A 23,959-nucleotide genomic window follows, 5' to 3' on the forward strand; every position below is an offset into this window, starting at 1 on the left:
TAGAGAGACTGCCTGATACAGGGAGATGAGAGACTACCTAATACTACAGAGAGATTGTCTGATACAGGGAGAAGAGAGACTACCTGATACTACAGAGAGACTGTCTGATACAGGGAGATGAGAGACCACCTGATACTACAGAGAGACTGCCTGATACAGGGAGATGAGAGCCTACCTGATACTACAGAGAGACTGCCTGATACAGGGAGATGAGAGACTACCTGATACTACAGAGAGACTGCCTGATACAGGGAGATGAGAGACTACCTGATACTACAGAGAGTCTGCCTGATACAGGGAGATGAGATACAGCCTGATACTACAGAGAGACTGCCAGAAACAGGGAGAAAAGAGACTATCTGATACTACAGAGAGACTGCCTGATACAGGGAGAAGAGAGACTACCTGATACTACAGAGAGACTGCCTGATACAGGGAGAAGAGAGACTACCTGATACTACAGAGAGACTGCCTGGTACAGGGAGATGAGAGACTACCTGATACTACAGAGAGACTGCCTGATACAGGGAGATGAGAGACTACCTGATACTACAGAGAGACTGCCTGATACAGGGAGATGAGATACAGCCTGATACTACAGAGAGACTGCCAGATACAGGGAGAAGAGAGACTATCTGATACTACAGAGAGACTGCCTGATACAGGGAGATGAGAGACTACCTAATACTACAGAGAGACTGTCTGATACTGGGAGATGAGAGACTACCTGATACTACAGAGAGACTGCCTGATACCGGGAGATGAGAGACTACCTGATACAGGGAGATGAGAGACTACCTGATACTACAGAGAGACTGCATGATACAGGGAGATAAGAGACTACCTGATACTACAGAGAGACTGCCTGATACTGGGAGATGAGAGACTACCTGATACTACAGAGAGACTGCCTGATACAGGGTGATGAGAGACCACCTGATACTACAGAGAGACTGCCTGATACAGGGAGATGAGAGACTACCTGATACTACAGAGAGACTGCCTGATACAGGGAGATGAGAGACTATCTGATACTACAGAGAGACTGCCTGATACAGTGAGAAGAGAGACTACCTGATACTACAGAGAGACTGCCTGATACAGGGAGAAGAGAGACTACCTGATACTACAGAGAGACTGCCTGATACAGGGAGATGAGAGACTACCTGATACTATAGAGAGACTGCCTGATACAGGGAGATGAGAGACTACCTGATACTTCAGAGATACTGCCTGATACAGGGAGATGAGAGCCTACCTGATACTACAGAGAGACTGCCTGATACAGGGAGATGAGAGACTACCTGATACTACAGAGAGACTGCCTGATACCGGGAGATGAGAGACTACCTGATACAGGGAGATGAGAGACTACCTGATACTACAGAGAGACTCCCTGAAACAGGGAGATGAGAGACTACCTGATACTACAGAGAGACTGTCTGATATAGGGAGATGAGAGACTACCTGATACTACAGAGAGACTGTCTGATACAGGGAGAAGAGAGACTACCTAAAACTACAGAGAGACTGCCTGATATCGGGAGATAAGAGACTACCTAATACTACAGAGAGACTGTCTGATACCGGGAGATGAGTGACTACCTGATACTACAGAGAGACTGCCTGATACAGGGAGATGAGAGACTACCTGATACTACAGAGAGACTGCCTGGTACAGGGAGATGAGAGACTACCTGATACTATAGAGAGACTACCTGATACAGGGAGATGAGAGACTATCTGATACTACAGAGAGACTGCCTGATACAGTGAGAAGAGAGACAACCTGATACTACAGAGAGACTGCCTGGTACAGGGAGATGAGAGACTACCTGATACTACAGAGAGACTGCCTGATACCGGGAGATGAGAGACTACCTCATACAGGGAGATGAGAGACTACCTGATACTACAGAGAGACTGCATGATACAGGGAGATGAGAGACTACCTGATACTACAGAGAGACTGCCTGATACTGGGAGATGAGAGACTACCTGATACTACAGAGAGACTGCCTGATACAGGGTGATGAGAGACCACCTGATACTACAGAGAGACTGCCTGATACAGGGAGAAGAGAGACTACCTGATACTACAGAGAGACTGCCTGATACAGGGAGATGAGAGACTATCTGATACTACAGAGAGACTGCCTGATACAGTGAGAAGAGAGACTACCTGATACTACAGAGAGACTGCCTGATACAGGGAGAAGAGAGACTACCTGATACTACAGAGAGACTGCCTGGTACAGGGAGATGAGAGACTACCTGATACTACAGAGAGACTGCCTGATACAGGGAGATGAGAGACTACCTGATACTTCAGAGATACTGCCTGATACAGGGAGATGAGAGCCTACCTGATACTACAGAGAGACTGCCTGATACAGGGAGATGAGAGACTACCTGATACTACAGAGAGACTGCCTGATACCGGGAGATGAGAGACTACCTGATACAGGGAGATGAGAGACTACCTGATACTACAGAGAGACTGCCTGAAACAGGGGGATGAGAGACTACCTGATACTACAGAGAGACTGTCTGATATAGGGAGATGAGAGACTACCTGATACTACTGAGAGACTGTCTGATACAGGGAGAAGAGAGACTACCTAAAACTACAGAGAGACTGCCTGATATCGGGAGATAAGAGACTACCTAATACTACAGAGAGACTGTCTGATACCGGGAGATGAGTGACTACCTGATACTACAGAGAGACTGCCTGATACAGGGAGATGAGAGACTAGCTGATACTACAGAGAGACTGCCTGGTACAGGGAGATGAGACACTACCTGATACTATAGAGAGACTACCCGATACAGGGAGATGAGAGACTATCTGATACTTCAGAGAGACTGCCTAATACAGTGAGAAGAGAGACTACCTGATACTACAGAGAGACTGCCTGATACAGGGAGATGAGAGACTACCTGATACTACAGAGAGACTGCCTGATACAGGGAGATGAGAGACTACCTGATACTACAGAAAGACTGCCTGATACAGGGAGATGAGAGACTACCTGATACTTCAGAGATACTGCCTGATACAGGGAGATGAGAGCCTACCTGATACTACAGAGAGACTGCCTGATACAGGGAGATGAGAGACTACCTGATACTACAGAGAGACTGCCTGATACCGGGAGATGAGAGACTACCTGATACAGGGAGATGAGAGACTACCTGATACTACAGAGAGACTGCCTGATACAGGGAGATGAGAGACTACCTGATACTACAGAGAGACTGTCTGATATAGGGAGATGAGAGACTACCTGATACTACAGAGAGACTGTCTGATACAGGGAGAAGAGAGACTACCTAAAACTACAGAGAGACTGCCTGATATCGGGAGATAAGAGACTACCTGATACTACAGAGAGACTGTCTGATACCGGGGAGATGAGTGACTACCTGATACTACAGAGAGACTGCCTGATACAGGGAGATGAGAGACTACCTTATACTACAGAAAGACTGCCTGGTACAGGGAGATGAGAGACTACCTGATACTATAGAGAGACTACCTGATACAGGGAGATGAGAGACTACCTGATACTTCAGAGATACTGCCTGATACAGGGAGATGAGAGAATACCTGATACTACAGAGAGACTGCCTGATACAGGGAGATGAGAGACTACCTGATACTACAGAGAGACTGTCTGATACCGGGAGATGAGAGACTACCTGATACAGGGAGAAGAGAGACTACCTGATACTACAGAGAGACTGCCTGATACAGGAAGATGAGATACAGCCTGATACTACAGAGAGACTGCCTGATACATGGAGATGAGAGACTACCTGATACTACAGAGAGACTGCCTGGTACAGGGAGATGAGAGACTACCTGATAATACAGAGAGACTGTCTGATACCGGAAGATGAGAGACTACCTGAGACTACAGAGAGACTGACTGATACTGGGAGATGAGAGACTACCTGATACTACAGAGAGACTGCCAGATACAGGGAGAAGAGAGAGTACCTGATACTACAGAGAGACTGCCTGATACAGGGAGATGAGAGACTATCTGATACTACAGAGAGACTGCCTGATACAGTGAGAAGAAAGACTACCTGATACTACAGAGAGACTGCCTGATACAGGGAGAAGAGAGACTACCTGATACTACATAGAGACTGCCTGGAACAGGGAGATGAGAGACTACCTGATACTTCAGAGATACTGCCTGATACAGGGAGATGAGAGCCTACCTGATACTACAGAGAGACTGCCTGATACAGGGAGATGAGAGACTACCTGATACTACAGAGAGACTGCCTGATACTGGGAGATGAGAGACTACCTGATACAGGGAGAGGAGAGACTACCTGATACTACAGAGAGACTGCCTGATACTGGGAGATGAGGTACTACCTGATACTACAGAGAGACTGCCCGATACAGGGTGATGAGAGACCACCTGATACTACAGAGAGACTGCCTGATACAGGGAGATGAGAGACTACCTGATACCACAGAGAGACTGCCTGGTACAGGGAGATGAGAGACTACCTGATACAGGGAGATGAGAGACTACCTGATACTACAGAGAGACTGCCTGATACTGGGAGATGAGGTACTACCTGATACTACAGAGAGACTGCCCGATACAGGGTGATGAGAGACCACCTGATACTACAGAGAGACTGCCTGATACAGGGAGATGAGAGACTACCTGATACTACAGAGAGACTGCCTGATACAGGGAGATGAGAGACTACCTTATACTACAGAGAGACTGCCTGGTACAGGGAGATGAGAGACTACCTGATACTATAGAGAGACTACCTGATACAGGGAGATGAGAGACTACCTGATACTTCAGAGATACTGCCTGATACAGGGAGATGAGAGAATACCTGATACTACAGAGAGACTGCCTGATACAGGGAGATGAGAGACTACCTGATACTACAGAGAGACTGTCTGATACAGGGAGATGAGAGACTACCTGATACTACAGAGAGACTGCATGATACAGGGAGATGAGAGACTACCTGATATCACAGAGAGACTGCCTGATACAGGGAGATGAGAGACTACCTGATACAGGGAGATGAGAGACTACCTGATACTACAGAGAGACTGCCTGATACTGGGAGATGAGGTACTACCTGATACTACAGAGAGACTGCCCGATACAGGGTGATGAGAGACCACCTGATACTACAGAGAGACTGCCTGATACAGGGAGATGAGAGACTACCTGATACCACAGAGAGACTGCCTGGTACAGGGAGATGAGAGACTACCTGATACTACAGAGAGACTGTCTGATACCGGAAGATGAGAGACTACCTGATACTACAGAGAGACTGCCTGATACAGGGAGATGAGAGACTACCTGATACTACAGAGAGACTGCCTGATACCGGGAGATGAGAGACTACCTGATACAGGGAGATGAGAGACTACCTGATACTACAGAGAGACTGCATGATACAAGGAGATGAGAGACTACCTGATACTACAGAGAGACTGCCTGATACTGGGAGATAAGAGACTACCTGATACTACAGAGAGACTGCCTGATTCAGGGTGATGAGAGACCACCTGATACTACAGAGAGACTGCCTGATACAGGGAGAAGAGAGACTACCTGATACTACAGAGAGACTGCCTGATACAGGGAGAAGAGAGACTACCTGATACTACAGAGAGACTGCCTGGTACAGGGAGATGAGATACAGCCTGATACTACAGAGAGACTGCCTGATACAGGGAGATGAGAGACTACCTGATACTACAGAGAGACTGCCTGATACAGGGAGATGAGAGACTACCTGATACTACAGAGAGACTGTCTGATACCGGGAGATGAGAGACTACCTGATACTACAGAGAGACTGCCTGATATAGGTAGATGAGAGACTACCTGATACTACAGAGAGACTGCCTGATACAGGGAGATGAGATAAAGCCTGATACTACAGAGAGACTGCCTGATACAGGGAGATGAGAGACTACCTGATACTACAGAGAGACTGCCTGATACAGGGAGATGAGAGACTACCTGATACTATAGAGAGACTACCTGATACAGGGAGATGAGAGACTACCTGATACTTCAGAGATACTGCCTGATACAGGGAGATGAGAGCCTATCTGATACTACAGAGAGACTGCCTGATACAGGGAGATGAGAGACTATCTGATACTACAGAGAGACTGCCTGGTACAGGGAGATGAGAGACTACCTGATACTATAGAGAGACTACCTGATACAGGGAGATGAGAGACTACCTGATACTTCAGAGATACTGCCTGATACAGGGAGATGAGAGCCTATCTGATACTACAGAGAGACTGCCTGATACAGGGAGATGAGAGACTATCTGATACTACAGAGAGACTGCCTGATACCGGGAGATGAGAGACTACCTGATACAGGGAGAAGAGAGACTACCTGATACTACAGAGAGACTGCCTGGTACAGGGAGATGAGATAATGCCTGATACTACAGAGAGACTGCCTGATACAGGGAGATGAGAGACTACCTGATACTACAGAGAGACTGCCTGATACAGGGAGATGAGAGACTACCTGATACTACAGAGAGACTGTCTGAAACTGGGAGATGAGAGACTACCTGATACTACAGAGAGACTGTCTGATACAGGGAGATGAGAGACCACCTGATACTACAGAGAGACTGCCTGATACAGGGAGATGAGAGACTACCTGATACTACAGAGAGACTGTCTGATACCGGAAGATGAGAGACTACCTGAGACAACAGAGAGACTGACTGATACTGGGAGATGAGAGACTACCTGATTCTACAGAGAGACTGTCTGATACAGGGAGATGAGAGACTACCTGATACTACAGAGAGACTGCCTGATACAGGGAGATGAGAGACTACCTGATACTACAGAGAGACTGCCAGATACAGTGAAAAGAGAGAGTACCTGATACTACAGAGAGACTGCCTGATACAGGGAGATGAGAGACTATCTGATACTACAGAGAGACTGCCTGATACAGTGAGAAGATAGACTACCTGATACTACAGAGAGACTGCCTGATACAGGGAGAAGAGAGACTACCTGATACTACAGAGAGACTGCCTGGTACAGGGAGATGAGAGACTACCTGATACTACAGAGAGACTGCCTGATACAGGGAGATGAGAGACTACCTGATACTACAGAGAAACTGCCTGATACAGGGAGATGAGAGCCTACCTGATACTACAGAGAGACTGCCTGATACAGGGAGATGAGAGACTACCTGATACTACAGAGAGACTGCCTTATACCGGGAGATGAGAGACTACCTGATACTACAGAGAGACTGCCTGATACCGGAAGATGAGAGACTACCTGATACAGGGAGAAGAGAGACTACCTGATACTACAGAGAGACTGCCTGGTACAGGGAGATGAGATAATGCCTGATACTACAGAGAGACTGCCTGATACAGGGAGATGAGAGACTACCTGATACTACAGAGAGACTGCCTGATAGAGGGAGATGAGAGACTACCTGATACTACAGAGAGACTGTCTGATACTGGGAGATGAGAGACTACATGATACTACAGAGAGACTGCATGATACAGGGAGATGAGAGACTACCTGATACTACAGAGAAACTGTCTGATACAGGGAGATGAGAGACCACCTGATACTACAGAGAGACTGCCAGATACAGGGAGATGAGAGACTACCTGATACTACAGAGAGACTGCCTAGTACAGGGAGATGACAGACTACCTGATACTACAGAGAGACTGTCTGATACCGGAAGATGAGAGACTACCTGAGACTACAGAGAGACTGACTGATACTGGGAGATGAGAGACTACCTGATACTACAGAGAGACTGTCTGATACAGGGAGATGAGAGACTACCTGATACTACAGAGAGACTGCCTAATACAGGGAGATGAGAGACTACCTGATACTACAGAGAGACTGCCAGATACAGGGAAAAGAGAGAGTACCTGATACTACAGAGAGACTGCCTGATACAGGGAGATGAGAGACTATCTGATACTACAGAGAGACTGCCTGATACAGTGAGAAGAGAGACTACCTGATACTACAGAGAGACTGCCTGATACAGGGAGATTAGAGATTACCTGATACTACAGAGAGACTGCATGATACAGGGAGATGAGAGACTACCTGATACTACAGAGAGACTGCCTGATACAGGGAGATGAGAGACTACCTGATACTACAGAGAGACTGCATGATACAGGGAGATGAGAGACTACCTGATACTACAGAGAGACTGCCTGATACTGGGAGATAAGAGACTACCTGATACTACAGAGAGACTGTCTGATACAGGGTGATGAGAGACCACCTGATACTACAGAGAGACTGCCTGATACAGGGAGATGAGTGACTACCTGATACTACAGAGAGACTGCCTGATACAGGGAGATGAGAGACTACCTGATACTACAGAGAGACTGCCTGATACCGGGAGATGAGAAAATACCTGATACTACAGAGAGACTGCCTGATATAGGTAGTTGAGAGACTAACTGATACTACAGAGAGACTGCCTCATACAAGGAGATGAGATACAGCCTGATACTACAGAGAGACTGCCTGATACAGGGAGATGAGAGACTACCTGATACTACAGAGAGACTGCCTGATACAGGGAGATGAGAGACTACCTGATACTACAGAGAGACTGCCTGGTACAGGGAGATAAGAGACTACCTGATACTATAGAGAGACTACCTGATACAGGGAGATGAGAGACTACCTGATACTTCAGAGATACTGCCTGAAACAGGGAGATGAGAGCCTACCTGATACTACAGAGAGACTGCCTGATACAGGGAGATGAGAGACTACCTGATACTACAGAGAGACTGCCTGATACCGGGAGATAAGAGACTACCTGATACAGGGAGAAGAGAGACTACCTGATACTGCAGAGAGACTGCCTGGTACAGGGAGATGAGATAATGCCTGATACTACAGAGAGACTGCCTGATACAGGGAGATGAGAGACTACCTGATACTACAGAGAGACTGCCTGATACAGGGAGATGAGAGACTACCTGATACTACAGAGAGACTGCCTGATACAGGGAGATGAGAGACTACCTGATACTACAGAGAGACTGCCTGATACAGGGAGATGAGAGACTACCTGATACTACAGAGAAACTGTCTGATACAGGGAGATGAGAGACCACCTGATACTACAGAGAGACTGCCTGATACAGGGAGATGAGAGACTACCTGATACTACAGAGAGACTGCCTAGTACAGGGAGATGAGAGACTACCTGATACTACAGAGAGACTGTCTGATACCGGAAGATGAGAGACTACCTGAGACTACAGAGAGACTGACTGATACTGGGAGATGAGAGACTACCTGATACTACAGAGAGACTGTCTGATACAGGGAGATGAGAGACTACCTGATACTACAGAGAGACTGCCTGATACAGGGAGATGAGAGACTACCTGATACTACAGAGAGACTGCCAGATACAGGGAAAAGAGAGAGTTCCTGATACTACAGAGATACTGCCTGATACAGGGAGATGAGAGCCTACCTGATACTACAGAGAGACTGCCTGATACAGGGAGATGAGAGACTACCTGATACTACAGAGAGACTGCCTGATACCGGGAGATGAGAGACTCCCTGATACAGGGAGATAAGAGACTACCTGATACTACAGAGAGACTGCATGATACAGGGAGATGAGAGACTACCTGATACTACAGAGAGACTGCCTGATACTGGGAGATAAGAGACTACCTGATACTAGAGAGAGACTGCCTGATACAGGGTGATGAGAGACCACCTGATACTACAGAGAGACTGCCTGATACATGGAGAAGAGAGACTACCTGATACTACAGAGAGACTGCCTGATACAGGGAGAAGAGAGACTACCTGATACTACAGAGAGACTGCCTGGTACAGGGAGATGAGATACAGCCTTATACTACAGAGAGACTGCCTGATACAGGGAGATGAGAGACTACCTGATACTACATAGAGACTGCCGGATACAGGGAGATGAGAGACTACCTGATACTACAGAGAGACTGTCTGATACCGAGAGATGAGAGACTACCTGATACTACAGAGAGACTGCCTGATATAGGTAAATGAGAGACTACCTGATACTACAGAGAGACTGCCTGATACAGGGAGATGAGAGACTACCTGATACTACAGAGAGACTGCCTGATACAGGGAGATGAGAGACTACCTGATACTACAGAGAGACTGCCTGGTACAGGGAGATGAGAGACTACCTGATACTATAGAGAGACTACCTGATACAGGGAGATGAGAGACTACCTGATACTACAGAGAGACTGCCTGATACAGGGAGATGAGAGACTACCTGATACTACAGAGAGACTGCCTGATACAGGGAGATGAGAGACTACCTGATACTACAGAGAGACTGCCTGATACCGGGAGATGAGAGACTACCTGATACAGGGAGAAGAGAGACTACCTGATACTACAGAGAGACTGCCTGGTACAGGAAGATGAGAGACTACCTGATACTATAGAGAGACTGCCTGGTACAGGGAGATGAGAGACTACCTGATACTACAGAGAGACTGCCTGATACAGGGAGATGAGAGACCACCTGATACTACAGAGAGACTGCCAGATACAGGGAGATGAGAGAGTACCTGATACTACAGAGAGACTGTCTGATACAGGGAGATGAGAGACTACCTGATACTACAGAGAGACTGTCTGATACTGGAAGATGAGAGACTACCTGAGACTACAGAGAGACTGACTCATACTGTGAGATGAGAGACTACCTTATACTACAGAGAGACTGTCTAATACAGGGAGATGAGAGACTACCTGATACTACAGAGAGACTGCCTGATACAGGGAGATGAGAGACTACCTGATACTACAGAGAGACTGCCAGATACAGGGAGAAGAGAGAGTACCTGATACTACAGAGAGACTGCCTGATACAGGGAGATGAGAGACTATCTGATACTACAGAGAGACTGCCTGATACAGTGAGAAGAGAGACTACCTGATACTACAGAGAGACTGCCTGATACAGGGAGATGAGAGACTACCTGATACTACAGAGAGACTGCCTGATACAGGGAGATGAGAGACTACCTGATACTACAGAGAGACTGCCTGATACTGGGAGATAAGAGACTACCTGATACTAGAGAGAGACTGCCTGATACAGGGAGATGAGAGACCACCTGATACTACAGAGAGACTGCCTGATACAGGGAGATGAGAGACTACCTGATACTACAGAGAGACTGCCTGATACAGGGAGAAGAGAGACTACCTGATACTACAGAGAGACTGCCTGGTACAGGGAGATGAGATACAGCCTTATACTACAGAGAGACTGCCTGATACAGGGAGATGAGAGACTACCTGATACTACATAGAGACTGCCGGATACAGGGAGATGAGAGACTACCTGATACTACAGAGAGACTGTCTGATACCGGTCGATGAGAGACTACCTGATACTACAGAGAGACTGCCTGATATAGGTAAATGAGAGACTACCTGATACTACAGAGAGACTGCCTGATACAGGGAGATGAGAGACTACCTGATACTACAGAGAGACTGCCTGATACAGGGAGATGAGAGACTACCTGATACTACAGAGAGACTGCCTGATACAGGGAGATGAGAGACTACCTGATACTATAGAGAGACTACCTGATACAGGGAGATGAGAGACTACCTGATACTTCAGAGATACTGCCTGATACAGGGAGATGAGAGCCTACCTGATACTACAGAGAGACTGCCTGATACAGGGAGATGAGAGACTACCTGATACTACAGAGAGACTGCCTGATACCGGGAGATGAGAGACTACCTGATACAGGGAGAAGAGAGAGTACCTGATACTACAGAGAGACTGCCTGGTACAGGAAGATGAGAGACTACCTGATACTATAGAGAGACTGCCTGATACAGGGAGATGAGAGACTACCTGATACTACAGAGAGACTGCCTGATACAGGGAGATGAGAGACTACCTGATACTACAGAGAGACTGCCTGATACAGGGAGATGAGAGACTACCTGATACTACAGAGAAAATGTCTGATACTGGGAGATGAGAGACTACCTGATACTACAGAGAGACTGCCTGATACAGGGAGATGAGAGACTACCTGATACTTCAGAGAAACTGTCTGATACAGGGAGATGAGAGACCACCTGATACTACAGAGAGACTGCCTGATACAGGGAGATGAGAGACTACCTGATACTACAGAGAGACTGCCTGATACAGGGAGATAAGAGACTACCTGATACTACAGAGAGACTGTCTGATACTGGAAGATGAGAGACTACCTGAGACTACAGAGAGACTGACTGATACTGTGAGATGAGAGACTACCTGATACTACAGAGAGACTGTCTGATACAGGGAGATGAGAGACTACCTGATACTACAGAGAGACTGCCTGATACAGGGAGATGAGAGACTACCTGATACTACAGAGAGACTGCCAGATACAGGGAGAAGAGAGAGTACCTGATACTACAGAGAGACTGCCTGATACAGGGAGATGAGAGACTACCTGATACTACAGAGAGACTGCCTGATACAGGGAGAAGAGAGACTACCTGATACTACAGAGAGACTGCCTGATACAGGGAGAAGAGAGACTACCTGATACTACAGAGAGACTGCCTGATACAGGGTGAAGAGAGACTACCTGATACTACAGAGAGACTGCCTGGTACAGGGAGATGAGATACAGCCTGATACTACAGAGAGACTGCCTGATACAGGGAGATGAGAGACTACCTGATACTACAGAGAGACTGCCGGACACAGGGAGATGAGAGACTACCTGATACTACAGAGAGACTGTCTGATACCGGGAGATGAGAGACTACCTGATACTACAGAGAGACTGCCTGATATAGGTAGATGAGAGACTACCTGATACTACAGAGAGACTGCCTGATACAGGAAGATGAGATACAGCCTGATACTACAGAGAGACTGCCTGATACAGGGAGATGAGAGACTACCTGATACTACAGAGAGACTGCCTGATACAGGGAGATGAGAGACTACCTGATACTACAGAGAGACTACCTGATACAGGGAGATGAGAGACTACCTGATACTTCAGAGATACTGCCTGATACAGGGAGATGAGAGACTATCTGATACTACAGAGAGACTGCCTGATACAGGGAGATGAGAGACTATCTGATACTACAGAGAGACTGCCTGATACCGGGAGATGAGAGACTACCTGATACAGGGAGAAGAGAGACTACCTGATACTACAGAGAGACTGCCTGGTACAGGGAGATGAGATAATGCCTGATACTACAGAGAGACTGCCTGATACAGGGAGATGAGAGACTACCTGATACTACAGAGAGACTGCCTGATACAGGGAGATGAGAGACTACCTGATACTACAGAGAGACTGTCTGATACTGGGAAATGAGAGACTACCTGATACTACAGAGAGACTGCCTGATACAGGGAGATGAGAGACTACCTGATACTACAGAGAGACTGTCTGATACAGGGAGATGAGAGACCACCTGATACTACAGAGAGACTGCCTGATACAGGGAGATGAGAGACTACCTGATACTACAGAGAGACTGTCTGATACCGGAAGATGAGAGACTACCTGAGACAACAGAGAGACTGACTGATACTGGGAGATGAGAGACTACCTGATACGACAGAGAGACTGTCTGATACAGGGAGATGAAAGACTACCTGATACTACAGAGAGACTGCCTGATACAGGGAGATGAGAGACTACCTGATACTACAGAGAGACTGCCAGATACAGTGAAAAGAGAGAGTACCTGATACTACAGAGAGACTGCCTGATACAGGGAGATGAGAGACTATCTGATACTACAGAGAGACTGCCTGATACAGTGAGAAGAGAGACTACCTAATACTACAGAGAGACTGCCTGATACAGGGAGAAGAGAGACTACCTGATAGTACAGAGAGACTGCCTGGTACAGGGAGATGAGAGACTACCTTATACTACAGAGAGACTGCCTGATACAGGGAGATGAGAGACTTCCTGATACTTCAGAGATACTGCCTGATACAGGAAGATGAGAGCCTACCTGATACTACAGAGAGACTGCCTGATACAGGGAGATGAGAGACTACCTGATACTACAGAGAGACTGCCTGATACCGGGAGATGAGAGACTACCTGATACTACAGAGAGACTGCCTGATACCGGAAGATGAGAGACTACCTGATACAGGGAGAAGAGAGACTACCTGATACTACAGAGAGACTGCCTGGTACAGGGAGATGAGATAATGCCTGATACTACAGAGAGACTGCCTGATACAGGGAGATGAGAGACTACCTAATACTACAGAGAGACTGCCTGATACAGGGAGATGAGAGACTACCTGATACTACAGAGAGACTGTCTGATACAGGGAGATGAGAGACTACCTGATACTACAGAGAGACTGCCTGATACAGGGAGATGAGAGACTACCTGATACTACAGAGAAACTGTCTGATACAGGGAGATGAGAGACCACCTGATACTACAATGAGACTGCCTGATACAGGGAGATGAGAGACTACCTGATACTACAGAGAGACTGTCTGATACCGGAAGATGAGAGACTACCTGATACTACAGAGAAACTGTCTGATACAGGGAGATGAGAGACCACCTGATACTACAATGAGACTGCCTGATACAGGGAGATGAGAGACTACCTGAGACTACAGAGAGACTGACTGATACTGGGAGATGAGAGACTACCTGATACTACAGAGAGACTGTCTGATACAGGGAGAATAGAGACTACCTGATACTACAGAGAGACTGCCTGATACAGGGAGATGAGAGACTACCTGATACTACAGAGAGACTGCCTGATACAGGGAGATGAGATACTACCTGATACTACAGAGAGACTGTCTGATACTGGGAGATGAGAGACTACCTGATACTACAGAGAGACTGCCTGATACAGGGAGATGAGAGACTACCTGATACTACAGAGAAACTGTCTGATACAGGGAGATGAGAGACCACCTGATACTACAGAGAGACTGCCTGATACAGGGAGATGAGAGACTACCTGATACTACAGAGAGACTGTCTGATACCGGAAGATAAGAGACTACCTGAGACAACAGAGAGACTGACTGATACTGGGAGATGAGAGACTACCTGATACTACAGAGAGACTGTCTGATACAGGGAGATGAGAGACTACCTGATACTACAGAGAGACTGCCTGATACAGGGAGATGAGAGACTACCTGATACTACAGAGAGACTGCCAGATACAGTGAAAAGAGAGAGTACCTGATACTACAGAGAGACTGCCTGATACAGGGAGATGAGAGACTATCTGATACTACAGAGAGACTGCCTGATACAGTGAGAAGAGAGACTACCTGATACTACAGAGAGACTGCCTGATACAGGGAGAAGAGAGACTACCTGATACTACAGAGAGACTGCCTGGTACAGGGAGATGAGAGACTACCTGATACTACAGAGAGACTGCCTGATACAGGGAGATGAGAGACTACCTGATACTTCAGAGATACTGCCTGATACAGGGAGATGAGAGCCTACCTGATACTACAGAGAGACTGCCTGATACAGGGAGATGAGAGACTACCTGATACTACAGAGAGACTGCCTGATACCGGGAGATGAGAGACTACCTGATACTACAGAGAGACTGCCTGATACCGGAAGATGAGAGACTACCTGATACAGGGAGAAGAGAGACTACCTGAGACTACAGAGAGACTGACTGATACTGGGAGATGAGAGACTACCTGATACTACAGAGAGACTGTCTGATACAGGGAGATGAGAGACTACCTGATACTACAGAGAGACTGCCTGATACAGGGAGATGAGAGACTACCTGATACTACAGAGAGACTGCCAGATACAGGGAAAAGAGAGAGTACCTGATACTACAGAGAGACTGCCTGATACAGGGAGATGAGAGACTATCTGATACTACAGAGAGACTGCCTGATACAGTGAGAAGAGAGACTACCTGATACTACAGAGAGACTGCCTGATACAGGGAGATGAGAGACTACCTGATACTACAGAGAGACTGCATGATACAGTGAGATGAGAGACTACCTGATACTACAGAGAGACTGCCTGATACAGGGAGATGAGAGACTACCTGATACTACAGAGAGACTGCATGATACAGGGAGATGAGAGACTACCTGATACTACAGAGAGACTGCCTGATACTGGGAGATAAGAGACTACCTGATACTACAGAGAGACTGCCTGATACAGGGTGATGAGAGACCACCTGATACTACAGAGAGACTGCCTGATACAGGGAGAAGAGAGACTACCTGATACTACAGAGAGACTGCCTGATACAGGGAGAAGAGAGACTACCTGATACTACAGAGAGACTGTCTGATACCGGGAGATGAGAAACTACCTGATACTACAGAGAGACTGCCTGATATAGGTAGATGAGAGACTACCTGATACTACAGAGAGACTGCCTGATACAGGGAGATGAGAGACTACCTGATACTATAGAGAGACTGCCTGATACAGTGAGATGAGAGACTACCTGATACTACAGAGAGACTGCCTGGTACAGGGAGATGAGAGACTACCTGATACTATAGAGAGACTACCTGATACAGGGAGATGAGAGACGACCTGATATTTCAGAGATACTGCCTGATACAGGGAGATGAGATACAGCCTGATACTACAGAGAGACTGCCTGAAACAGGGAGATGAGAGCCTACCTGATACTACAGAGAGACTGCCTGATACAGGGAGATGAGAGACTACCTGATACTACAGAGAGACTGCCTGATACAGGGTGATGAGAGACCACCTGATACTACAGAGAGACTGCCTGATACAGGGAGAAGAGAGACTACCTGATACTACAGAGAGACTGCCTGATACAGGGAGAAGAGAGACTACCTGATACTACAGAGAGACTGTCTGATACCGGGAGATGAGAAACTACCTGATACTACAGAGAGACTGCCTGATATAGGTAGATGAGAGACTACCTGATACTACAGAGAGACTGCCTGATACAGGGAGATGAGATACAGCCTGATACTACAGAGAGACTGCCTGATACAGGGAGATGAGAGACTACCTGATACTACAGAGAGACTGCCTGATACAGGGAGATGAGAGACTACCTGATACTACAGAGAGACTGCCTGGTACAGGGAGATGAGAGACTACCTGATACTATAGAGAGACTACCTAATACAGGGAGATGAGAGACTACCTGATACTTCAGAGATACTGCCTGAAACAGGGAGATGAGAGCCTACCTGATACTACAGAGAGACTGCCTGATACAGGGAGATGAGAGACTACCTGATACTACAGAGAGACTGCCTGATACCGGGAGATAAGAGACTACATGATACAGGGAGAAGAGAGACTACCTGATACTACTGAGAGACTGCCTGGTACAGGGAGATGAGATAATGCCTGATACTACAGAGAGACTGCCTGATACAGGGAGATGAGAGACTACCTGATACTACAGAGAGACTGCCTGATACAGGGAGATGAGAGACTACCTGATACTACAGAGAGACTGTCTGATACTGGGAGATGAGAGACTACCTGATACTACAGAGAGACTGCCTGATACAGGGAGATGAGAGACTACCTGATACTACAGAGAAACTGTCTGATACAGGGAGATGAGAGACCACCTAATACTACAGAGAGACTGCCTGATACAGGGAGATGAGAGACTACCTGATACTACAGAGAGACTGCCTAGTACAGGGAGATGAGAGACTACCTGATACTACATAGAGACTGTCTGATACCGGAAGATGAGAGACTACCTGAGACTACAGAGAGACTGACTGATACTGGGAGATGAGAGACTATCTGATACTACAGAGAGACTGTCTGATACAGGGAGATGAGAGACTACCTGATACTACAGAGAGACTGCCTGATACAGGGAGATGAGAGACTACCTGATACTACAGAGAGACTGCCAGATACAGGGAAAAGAGAGAGTTCCTGATACTACAGAGAGACTGCCTGATACAGGGAGATGAGAGACTATCTGATACTACAGAGAGACTGCCTGATACAGTGAGAAAAGAGACTACCTGATACTACAGAGAGACTGCCTGGTACAGGGAGATGAGAGACTACCTGATACTACAGAGAGACTGCCTGATACAGGGAGATGAGAGACTACCTGATACTTCAGAGATACTGCCTGATACAGGGAGATGAGAGCCTACCTGATACTACAGAGAGACTGCCTGATACAGGGAGATGAGAGACTACCTGATACTACAGAAAGACTGCCTGATACCGGGAGATGAGAGACTCCCTGATACAGGGAGATGAGAGACTACCTGATACTACAGAGAGACTGCATGATACAGGGAGATGAGAGACTACCTGATACTACAGAGAGACTGCCTGATACTGGGAGATAAGAGACTACCTGATACTACAGAGAGACTGCCTGATACAGGGTGATGAGAGACCACCTGATACTACAGAGAGACTGCCTGATACAGGGAGAAGAGAGACTACCTGATACTACAGAGAGACTGCCTGATACAGGGAGAAGAGAGACTACCTGATACTACAGAGAGACTGCCTGGTACAGGGAGATGAGATACAGCCTTATACTACAGAGAGACTGCCTGATACAGGGAGATGAGAGACTACCTGATACTACATAGAGACTGCCGGATACAGGGAGATGAGAGACTACCTGATACTACAGAGAGACTGTCTGATACCTGGAGATGAGAGACTACCTGATACTACAGAGAGACTGCCTGATATAGGTAAATGAGAGACTACCTGATACTACAGAGAGACTGCCTGATACAGGGAGATGAGAGACTACCTGATACTACAGAGAGACTGCCTGATACAGGGAGATGAGAGACTACCTGATACTACAGAGAGACTGCCTGGTACAGGGAGATGAGAGACTACCTGGTACAGGGAGATGAGAGACTACCTGATACTATAGAGAGACTACCTGATACAGGGAGATGAGAGACTACCTGATACTTCAGAGATACTGCCTGATACAGGGAGATGAGAGCCTACCTGATACTACAGAGAGACTGCCTGATACAGGGAGATGAGAGATTACCTGATACTACAGAGAGACTGCCTGATACCGGGAGATAAGAGACTACCTGATACAGGGAGAAGAGAGACTACCTGATACTACATAGAGACTGCCTGGTACAGGGAGATGAGATAATGCCTGATACTACAGAGAGACTGCCTGATACAGGGAGATGAGAGACTACCTGATACTACAGAGAGACTGCCTGATACAGGGAGATGAGAGACTACCTGATACTACAGTGAGACTGTCTGATACTGGGAGATGAGAGACTACCTGATACTAGAGAGAGACTGCCTGATACAGGGAGATGAGAGACTACGTGATACTACAGAGAAACTGTCTGATACAGGGAGATGAGAGACCACCTGATACTACAGAGAGACTGCCTGATACAGGGAGATGAGAGACTACCTGATACTACAGAGAGACTGCCTGGTACAGGGAGATGAGAGACTACCTGATACTATAGAGAGACTGTCTGATACTGGAAGATGAGAGACTACCTGAGACTACAGAGAGACTGACTGATACTGTGAGATGAGAGACTTCCTGATACTACAGAGAGACTGTCTGATACAGGGAGATGAGAGACTACCTGATACTACAGAGAGACTGCCTGATACAGGGAGATGAGAGACTACCTGATACTACAGAGAGACTGCCAGATACAGGGAGAAGAGAGAGTACCTGATACTACAGAGAGACTGCCTGATACAGGGAGATGAGAGACTATCTGATACTACAGAGAGACTGCCTGATACAGTGAGAAGAGAGACTACCTGATACTACAGAGAGACTGCCTGGTACAGGGAGATGAGAGACTACCTGATACTACAGAGAGACTGCCTGATACAGGGAGATGAGAGACTACCTGATACTTCAGAGATACTGCCTGATACAGGGAGATGAGAGCCTACCTGATACTACAGTGAGACTGCCTGATACTGGGAGATGAGGGACTACCTGATACTACAGAGAGACTGCCTGATACAGGGTGATGAGAGACCACCTGAAACTACAGAGAGACTGCCTGATACAGGGAAATAAGAGACTACCTGATACCACAGAGAGACGGCCTGGTACAGGGAGATGAGAGAATACCTGATACTACAGAGAGACTGTCTGATACCGGAAGATGAGAGCCTACCTGATACTACAGAGAGACTGCCTGATACAGGGAGATGAGAGACTACCTGATACTACAGAGAGACTGCCTGATACCGGGAGATGAGAGACTACCTGATACAGGGAGATGAGAGACTACCTGATACTACAGAGAGACTGCATGATACAGGGAGATGAGAGACTTCCTGATACTACAGAGAGACTGCCTGATACTGGGAGATAAGAGACTACCTGATACTACAGAGAGACTGCCTGATACAGGGTGATGAGAGACCAACTGATACTACAGAGAGACTGCCTGATACAGGGAGAAGAGAGACTACCTGATACTACAGAGAGACTGCCTGATACAGGGAGAAGAGAGACTACCTGATACTACAGAGAGACTGCCTGGTACAGGGAGATGAGATACAGCCTGATACTACAGAGAGACTGCCTGATACAGGGAGATGAGAGACTACCTGATACTACAGAGAGACTGCCTGATACAGGGAGATGAGAGACTACCTGATACTACAGAGAAACTGTCTGATACAGGGAGATGAGAGACCACCTGATACTACAGAGAGACTGCCTGATACAGGGAGATGAGAGACTACCTGATACCACAGAGAGACTGCCTGGTACAGGGAGATGAGAGACTACCTGATACTACAGAGAGACTGTCTGATACCGGAAGATGAGAGACTACCTGAGGCTACAGAGAGACTGCCTGATACTGGGAGATGAGAGACTACCTGATACTACAGAGAGACTGTCTGATACAGGGAGATGAGAGACTACCTGATACTACAGAGAGACTGCCTGATACAGGGAGATGAGAGACCACCTGATACTACAGAGAGACTGCCTGATACAGGGAGATGAGAGACTACCTGATACTACAGAGAGACTGCCTGGTACAGAGAGATGAGAGACTACCTGATACTACAGAGAGACTGCCTGATATAGGTAGATGAGAGGCTACCTGATACTACAGAGAGACTGCCTGATACAGCGAGATGAGATACAGCCTGATACTACAGAGAGACTGCCTGATACAGGGAGATGAGAGACTACCTGATACTACAGAGAGACTGTCTGATACAGGGAGATGAGAGCCTACCTGATACTACAGAGAGACTGCCTGATACAGGGAGATGAGAGACTACCTGATACTACAGAGAGACTGCCTGGTACCGGGAGATGAGAGACTACCTGATACTACAGAGAGACTGCCTGATACAGTGAGATGAGAGACTACCTGATACTACAGAGAGACTGCCTGGTACAGAGAGATGAGAGACTACCTGATACTACAGAGAGACTGCCTGATATAGGTAGATGATAGACTACCTGATACTACAGAGAGACTGCCTGATACAGGGAGATGAGATACAGCCTGATACTACAGAGAGACTGCCTGATACAGGGAGATGAGAGACTACCTGATACTACAGAGAGACTGCCTGATACAGGGAGATGAGAGACTACCTGATACTTCAGTGATACTGCCTGATACAGGGAGATGAGAGCCTACCTGATACTACAGAGAGACTGCCTGATTCAGGGAGATGAGAGACTACCTGATACTACAGAGAGACTGCCTGATACCGGGCGATGAGAGACTACCTGATACAGGGAGATGAGAGACTACCTGATACTACAGAGAGACTGCATGATACAGGGAGATGAGAGACTACCTGATACTACAGAGAGACTGCCTGATACAGGGTGTTGAGAGACCACCTGATACTACAGAGAGACTGCCTGATACAGGCAGATGAGAGACTACCTGATACTACAGAGAGACTGCCTGATACAGGGAGATGAGAGACTACCTGATACTACAGAGAGACTGCCTGATACAGGGAGATGAGAGCCTACCTGATACTACAGAGAGACTGTCTGATACAGGGAGATGAGAGACCACCTGATACTACAGAGAGACTGCCTGATACAGGGATATGAAAGACTACCTGATACTACAGAGAGACTGCCTGATACCGGGAGATGAGAGACTACCTGATACTACAGAGAGACTGTCTGATACAGGGAGATGAGAGACCACCTGATACTACAGAGAGACTGCCTGATACCGGGAGATGAGAGACCACCTGATACTACAGAGAGACTGCCTGATACAGGGAGATGAGAGACTACCTGATACTACAGAGAAACTGTCTGATACAGGGAGATGAGATACAGCCTGATACTACAGAGAGACTGCCTGATACCGGGAGATGAGAGACTACCTGATACAAGGAGATGAGAGACTACCTGATACTACAGAGAGACTGCCTGATACAGGGAGATGAGAGCCTACCTGATACAGGATGATGAGAGACAACCTGATACTACAGAGAGACTGCCTGATACAGGCAGATGAGAGACTTCCTGATACTACAGAGAGACTGCCTGATACTACAGAGAGACTGTCTTTGCGCGTTCACAGTTCGCCGAACGGGCAAACATATGGTGATGTCCGCCACCGCCATATTTTTTACATTGTGCAGAACTTTGACCCATGACACATCCATCAGGTGGTACAGGACAGCCAATGGAGACGTTTCAACACATGGACTCACCGCCTACCTTATAAATAGACCTGATCTGGCCGCCATTTTACATTCAGTCTTTTGCAGTGTTGGGAGAGGTTGCTGTGTGGAGCAGAGACAGGCTGTTAGGGACACCAAACGCTGGCTAATAGGGCCACAAAAGTCCTTGTAAGGTATAGGTATAGGTGTGCTATTGATAGGTGTGATACACAGAGGGGTGTAATATACTTATAATATACTTTCTAACATAAAAACTATATTATAGTGCATTTGTATTGTGCAGCAGTTGTGTGCGGTTATGCTGTAATACTGCAGCCACACAGAGGGGCAAGCGCTATTGGAACAGATCATTTCTACTGGTGTGATATACCTGTATCCCCACAAACAAAACTGATTGAGGCGGGGGTGTGATATAGCCGCTTCCACAAATACTGCTCTTCTATATGGACCTTTGTCACAGGGTCATTTAGAAAATGACAGGCAGAGGAAGAGGCAGGCCGTTCTGCAGGGGTGGTAGGGGTCGGGCAGGTGCACCAGGCCGGAGCCTAAGTGGGAAGTTGCAGAAGGTGCGTGCGATTACGTCAAAGGACGCACCAGACTTGGTTCAGTGGCTCACTCAGCCTTCCGCTTCTGCACCCTCCTCATCCTCTGTATCTGCACCCTCCTCATCCTCTGTATCTGCACCCTCCTCATCCTCTCTATCTGCACCCTCCTCATCCTCTGTATCTGCACCCTCCTCATCCTCTGTATCTGCACCCTCCTCATCCTCTGTATCTGCACCCTCCTCATCCTCTGTATCTGCACCCTCCTCATCCTCTGTATCTGCACCCTCCTCATCCTCTGTATCTGCACCCTCCTCATCCTCTGTATCTGCACCCTCCTCATCCTCTGTATCTGCACCCTCCTCATCCTCTGTATCTGCACCCTCCTCATCCTCTGTGTGGTGAAACCAACCTCGCCACTGGGTTTTGGAGGGGGCTGTTTGCCCGCCTCCTGCCCCACGATTATGGCCCATGTACTAACTTTGAAGGAGAAGACAGACCGGCCGCACAGCTTAAATCTGTGGAACTGTTTTGGGCAGGAAAGCCATGCTTGTGGTCGGCCAAATGTGACTTCCACTGTCTTTGGAATTGTATTGTATGT

This window comes from Bufo bufo, chromosome 2 (assembly GCF_905171765.1).
Source record: "Bufo bufo chromosome 2, aBufBuf1.1, whole genome shotgun sequence".
In the NCBI taxonomy this organism is placed as follows: Eukaryota; Metazoa; Chordata; class Amphibia; order Anura; family Bufonidae; genus Bufo; species Bufo bufo.